The sequence below is a fragment of the Triticum urartu genome, chromosome 1 (assembly GCF_003073215.2).
Source record: "Triticum urartu cultivar G1812 chromosome 1, Tu2.1, whole genome shotgun sequence".
NCBI classification, from domain to species: Eukaryota; Viridiplantae; Streptophyta; class Magnoliopsida; order Poales; family Poaceae; genus Triticum; species Triticum urartu.
Genome location: NC_053022.1, coordinates 529,331,148 through 529,338,304, shown reverse-complemented (window position 1 = coordinate 529,338,304; position 7,157 = coordinate 529,331,148).

Genomic DNA, 7,157 nt, shown 5'->3' with positions numbered 1-7,157 from the left:
TCTAGCCTCCCCATACATACCCCCCTACATCACTGTCAGAGTTAGAACCACGACACCAGCCTCTCAACGCATCTTCAAGCAGTTCGCCCGCGAAGTGAATGCAGTCCTCCCCAAGCTCGAAGCCACGCGCCCTATCAGGTGGTCGGCGTGCGCCATCACGTTCAGCTCAGCAGATCAGCTCATGTGTGCGGCCACAGCCGGAGTCCTCCCGATGCTTTGTTCCCCAATCATCAGCAATGTGGTGGTCACCAGGACCCTCATCGATGGCGGGGCAGGGCTCAACATCCTGTCCGTGGAAACATTCAACAATCTCCAAGTGCCCTACAACCAGCTTCAGCCAACCAAGCCTTTCTCCGGAGTCACCGATGGCTCCACGGTCCCGATTGGGCAGGTCCGCCTCCCTGTCACCTTCGGGGCACACGACAACTACCGCATCGAGCTCATCGACTTCGACGTCGCTCACATTCGCCTACCGTAAAACGCCATCCTTGGGTACCCAGTGCTGGCCAAGTTCATGGCCGTAACTCACCACGGCTACAACGTCCTCAAGATGCCAGGAAGTGGCGGAGTCATCACGGTGCTGTCGGAGTAAATGACCACGGGCAGAGAGACACCCGAAGGCGGCCAGGCCTCCCCCAGTCGGCCCAAGACAGGGCCGGCTCCCCGCAGCCGGCTTGCCTCCTCCCTCGAAGGAGACGCCCCATTAAGGAGACAAGACGCGGTGAGGCTACAGCGATCGCCCGCCGGGCGGCGGCACTGTAGCCACGCCCACCTCAGCGAAGCCCTCGTCACCAGGTTGAGGCAACAGTAACCAGCCACCGACAAGGCCCTTGACAGTGGGGCCTGCCTGTCGACCAAGGAGCCGGCAGCCGGCGGGGCCCACCAGCCGGGCGGGCCCCAGCAGCCGGTGCAGAAGCCGGCGAGCGTAGACACAGACGGCTGGGGCCCATGCCTAGCCGGATTACCATTGTACCCCCGGGGGTGGGCCTATATAAACCCCCCGAGGCACCCATGCAAAGGGTTGATCAGAGCTAGTTTTAGACACCACATAGAGAGGAGAGGAGAGCGAGCCGTGCCCTTCTTCTTCCTCTCGCCAAACAGCTCAAGGAGCATCTTGTAGCCACTCGTTCATCTAGTGATCATGCGGAGACCCCGCAGAGCAGCAGTAGGGGTGTTATCTCCTCGGAGAGCCCCGAAGCTGGGTAAGATTCGTCGGCATGCATGTCTTCGCCTCATCCCGCTTCCAGGCACCGGCGACATCTTACTGGCTCCCACAATGATAAGCCACCCGTTGGCATATGTCGCACCTACCACCCGACAGGTGCCCTGTGAAGAGAAGGACGCGGTGTGTTCCCTGGAACGAGTCTTTCAGGCCGCATCACTGGAAGACCCGGATCGCGGAAGCAGGAGGCTTCCCGAGACCGCCCCCAAGAAGAAGAAGAAATCGTCCGGCCCGGCCCCTCAGGAGGCAGGCCCCTCACGGCCCACGCCTGCCCAGGGGGAACCTCCTTCCATCGCATTGGAAAGCACGCCTGGCGCCCTCCTTAGGCAGGGCTCGGGGGCTCTCCCCTGGAGGGCCACCGACCTGGCTAAGGTCACGAGGGAGGCGCTTGGGCACCACATGGAGGCGTGTTTTGAAGCACGTTTCCCTCAAGAAGGAGTAAGGCAAGGAGGGCCAGACCCTCAGGAGTTCGTCAGCAAGGCCATTCAGGAGCTACAGGAGTCAAGAGTCATGAGAGGCGGCCGCCGCCTACCAGCTGTGGCTCCCCATCCAGGCGAGGATGGTGGGCTGCGCGTCTACATCGACATACCAGGGCTCAATCGAGTCGCCTCTCTGGAGCGCCTCTGGCCCTCGCGAGTGGGGCACTACGAAGGTCCACCCCACAGCTACGTTCACATGCCTTACGACTTGCCGAACGCGGCTGCCACGTACCAGCGCCTCATGAGGGGCATCATGGAGGCTCAAGAGGCCAAGCGTTCCGCAGCCCTGGCGGAGATGGAGATGGTTCGCGAGGAGCCACCAGCGCCTCCGGGGCCTCCCGAGGCCCCTGGGCCTGGGGGCTCGTGAGGATCGGCTTCCGCAGCCCACCGAGTCTGCTACGCCAACACTCCTTCGTCCTCAACATCATCAGGTGACATCTTTCAAGTTTCATTTCCAGCTGCGAGCGCCCCCCAGGGCTGCATTATTCCCAGGCCGCGTGGGTCCGTCCCTGCGGCATGTATCCCTTTTATTTTATGTTGTTAGCTTACCTTGTTGGGGGCGCCCCTCGGGCTGCATCATCCCCAAGTCGCTCGGGCCTGACCCAGTGATGTCCGCCTTCCCAGCATCTATTTGAATGAATCCACTCCTTCGCGGCTAATGTGTTTGACCTAGTTGCCCGCTCAACTGACGCCAACCTAGTTGCCCAGTGATGTCCGCCTTCCCAGCATCTATTTGAATGAATCCACTCCTTCGCGGCTAATGTGTTTGACCTAGTTGCCCGCTCAACTGACGCCAACTGACGGAGCTGCTCCCAAACGGCACGACGCTTGCGCATGGGTCCGTCCCTGCAACGCCGACAAACCTGAATGGCTGAGCTCTGGCCGCGGCAGCCCCGCATGGTGCCACCTCGTCAAGCCTTCAGTGCCTCATCGCCCCTCGGAAGCAACCAACGGCTGACTGTCAATTGTCATGGCAACCCCTCGTTCTTTCTATGATGGGTCTACAGGATCTCCTAAAGGAGCTGCATCAGGCGAGGCCCTTGCGGTGTCTCCTTCACTCTCATCCGCGCGAACCGCTTGCACGTTAAAGGGGGGTGCCTGAGCATCGCGACTCAGGGCTCCTACTGGCTCTCCAGCCCTCACCCTCTGGCCTTGTCCACGGCATCGCGACCTGGCATACCAGCAACGGCTGAGACTCGCTCGAGGGCCGGGACCCGAGGACATAGAGCAGAAAGGGGAGCAAAGGCGAGAGGGGAGGGACACGCGAGGACCTCGCCGAGCAACCTCATGCATGCCGATGCACGGACCCGGCGACACACCAGAGAGCGGCCCCTGATTCTCGAGATAAGTCACCACCCGGAAGCACTGACTACCGTGGCACCATCCCCACACCTAATGCAATCCCGTGTTAGCGACGCCGCTCTCCTTTCTCACCGAACGATGGCTGCTTGAGCGCCAAAGGGGACCTCCTGAGCATCGTGACTCAGGGGCTCTTACCGGACCCCGGGTCGCTCACCTCCTGGCCTTGACCACGGCATCGCGACCTGGCATACCAGTGACGGCTGAAGCCGCCTTGGGACTGGGACCTGTCGGCGCAGAGCACCAAGCCCTCGTGAGGTTCAAAAGGGAGAACTGAGCTAAGACGGAATGAGCAACTCGCACAATTCTACGACAAGGGTTATATTAACAAAACAGGATCACATGCACCTTACAAGCCCCCACGGGACGCGTCTTTCATTCCTCGCAGGGAACAAATCCTAAAAGGACGCTAACTACACGCGCCCCTGCAAAAGACGCCATCATCAACAGTGGGCCGTCAAGCACTGGCGCCAACCCCATCCAGATCAGAGTCGGCGACGGCCTCACGAGCCCGCCCTGCTCCAGGAGCGGCGCCGGCTCGGGGGCTCGTAGCTGTCGTCGCTTGTCTCCGGAGTCGCAAAGAGCTCGCCGGAGTCGCTGGAACCTCCGACGCCTCCGCTGCCTGAGGAGCCGCCAAGGGAGCGGTCGGCGAGCCCAGTCCTCGCCGTAGCAGGGTCCCGACCACCACTCTCGGGGCAGCACTCCAGCCGGCACCCGTTAGCATCGAAGACCTTGAAGAACATCACCGAAGCACAGTCATACTCCAAGTGGATCGCGAGGGCGCCTCTTGTCCTGCAAACCCGGGCGATTTCACTCCAGCCTCGAGTCATGAAGACCTCACCCGGGGCAACGACCGCGACCTCTGCCTCGGTCGCGAGGGTGCTGCAGCCGGCATGCTGCAGCCAAAGCTTCAGGAGTTCTCCCTGCGGGATGATGGAGGCGAAGAAGGGAGGAAGGTGAATCCAAGACTGAGGAGGCATGGCGGCGTGGAGCACGAACTCTCGAGAGGATCCCTCAGTGTGGACCCCAGGGGGGACGACCCACACCTTCGTGACCTGTCGGCGCCGACGACGGCGCCGCCCGTGGCGATCAGCGTCGACTCCTTCAGAGCCCTCGATGTGGGCGTACAAGGGAAGCGAGAACCCCGGCGGTGGCCGCTCGCACCAGGGCCTCGACACCACCTGATGGGCCCCCCCGTCCCGGCCGCGGAGGGCGACCCGTTTCTTCAGCGGGAGCGGGTCTGGTTCCTCTCGAGGAGCCTTTCCCTTCTCTGCCGCCGAGAACCGGCGGATCGGAGCCATCACAGCAAGACGGAGCAAGGACCGGGAAGAAGGAGAAGCAAGAAGGGATGGACTGGAAGGGCGCACGTCGTTCCGTACTTATGGTCGGCGAAGGCCAACCTCCAACCTCCATGATCGCAGGTAATCATGACCTGCTTTTCATGCAGGGACTTGTCCAGTCCGTGTAGTTGCCGAGGCACCGTGGGAAGTGGAGGCGCCCACGTCCAGTCAACCGCCACGCGGCGCCCAAGGCCGCAGGCTGTTAGGGCCCGTGGCGCTTCGCTCTTGCCCTTTCGCCTCCCTGCACGGCCAAGTCCGGGCGCGCCTTGCGCTCGGGGGCTACTGTCGGCATTCTGGGAACGGGGGTCCCCAAACTTGCCTGCCTGCGGCCCGTGGTGTGGCTCAAAAGGGGGCCCAGCGCGGCCCATCTTCATCAACACAGACCCAAGACCCTCACGAGGGGCCAAGCCTTGCGGGGCGGACGACACGGAGCTTCCTCAGGCACGACCTCATCAGGCTGGCTCGCGAGGAGGTGAAGAGATCAAGGCGGGGTACCTCACGAGGTGCCCGTGACGCAAGCCATGATGACCAAAGGCGCCAGGCGGGCGCCGGCCGCACAGTGTCCTCCTTTCCTCTTTGGTGCAAAGGGAGCAAGCGCAGGCAAGAGCATCAAGCAAAGGCACCCGTTTCGGTGCAACGAGACCAAGACCAGTCCAACGGCAGGGAGGAAGTCATTGTGGAGCCCAAGCCAGCGTCACCACCAGAGCCTTTGGCAGGCGAGGACCAACTTTAGTCAGGATAAGTGTACCAGATGTTCCCCTTCAAAATGGCCAATTGTTGGCGCCCTTCCCGCTCAATATTTGGGAAGAGGCCCAGGGCCTTTGCCTATAAATAGGACTAGCCACCCACAGGGTAGAGGAGAGATCAGAGATCGGATCGGAGATGGGAGATCGGATCGCAATCAAGAAGGGAGAATCTAGAAGCCAAGAGAGAAACTAGCTAGGATCGGATCGAGTAGCATCACACACACAGAGAGAGAGAGAAGGGCGACTGAACTCCTCCTAGCAGTTCATCCCCCCAGCCAAGAACAGACCCTCGTGAGGCTGTTCTTCCTTGTATTGCTCATCATCATCAGCCCAAGAGGCAATCCACCACACCACACACTGGAGTAGGGTATTACACCACAACGGTGGCCCGAACCAGTATAAACCCTGTGTCTCTTGTGCTGTTCTTTCCATAGCTTAGATCTTAGCGAGGCGGAGGGGTGCAGGTAGGTAGAAGGCGAAATCTCCGCGCGCACCCCAGTGTTCAAACCTCAAGGGTCTGCCAGAACCCGAAATCCGACAGAAACCGCCTCGCATGACGCGCTGAGGTGGGATAATGAAACGACTCGGATAAAGGCTTGGTCGTGGTGTGACATGCTACGGAATACGTCAGCAGATTAGATTGGTGTAAATATTATTCTCTCTATGGCAATATGTGGAAACTTATTTTGCAAAGCCGGACACTATCTTTGTGTTCAAAATCTTCTATGAAGTACTTGGAGGAGGAACCCGCCTTGCAATGCCGAAGACAATCTGCGCGCCGGACTCGTCGTCATTGAAGCCTGGTTCAGGGGCTACTGAGGGAGTCCTGGATTAGGGGGTGTTCGGATAGCCGGACTATACCTTCAGCCGGACTCCTGGACTATGAAGATACAAGATTGAAGACTCTGTCCCGTGTCCGGAAGGGACTTTCCTTGGCGTGGAAGGCAAGCTTGGCGATACGGATATGAAGATCTCCTACCATTGTAACCGACTTTGTGTAACCCTAACCCTCTCCAGTGTCTATATAAACCAGAGGGTTTTAGTCCGTAGGACATCGTACACATCAACAATCATACCATAGGCTAGCTTCTAGGGTTTAGCCTCCTCGATCTCGTGGTAGATCTACTCTTGTACTACCCATATCATCAATATTAATCAAGCAGGACGTAGGGTTTTACCTCCATCGAGAGGGCCCGAACCTGGGTAAAACTTCGTGTCCCTTGCCTCCTGTTACCATCCGGCCTAGACACATAGTTCGGGACCCCCTACCCGAGATCCGCCGGTTTTGACACCGACACCAGTGCTTTGCTGGCGAGGTTCATCCTCGTCTTCGCTTGGTGTCTCCCCCCCCCCTTGTGTTCGGCGTTTAGCTTACCGGCCTGCTTGAAGACCCAGCATTCTCTGTGGGTGTGATTTGCAGGTTTATCAGGGGTGCCATGAATCTGACATAGTTTCTCTAGAATCTTGTTTAGGCTAGACGGTCCATCTCTGCTGCCTTTGAAAGGCTTTTTCTGCTGACCTAGTCGAGAGCCCCTGCATCCGACGTTTACCGCCATGTTATCTGGGTTGTCTTCTTTAACACGACGCTTGCTTTTACTGTGTCGTGGTTTTCCATTGACATCCCTGACTTCGGATGTGCTTGGGTTGCTGGTGCTACTGCGGGCTAACCAGCTATCTTCGCCCATGCAAAAGCGGGTCATGAGGCTTGTCAGGGCTGCCATTGTTCTCAGTTTTTCTTGGCCGAGGTGTCTGGCGAGCCATTCGTCTCGGATGCTGTGTTTGAAAGCTGCTAAGGCTTTGGCATCCGGACAGTCGATGATTTGGTTCTTCTTAGTGAGAAACCTGTTCCAAAGCTTTCGGGCTGACTCTCTGGGCTGTTGAATTATATGACTTAAATCGTCTGCATCCGGAGGTCGGATATAGGTCCCTTGAAAAATAGCCCGAAAAGCATCCTCGAGCTCCTCCCAACTTCCAATTGAGTTTTCGGGGAGGCTTTTCAGCCAGTGCCGAG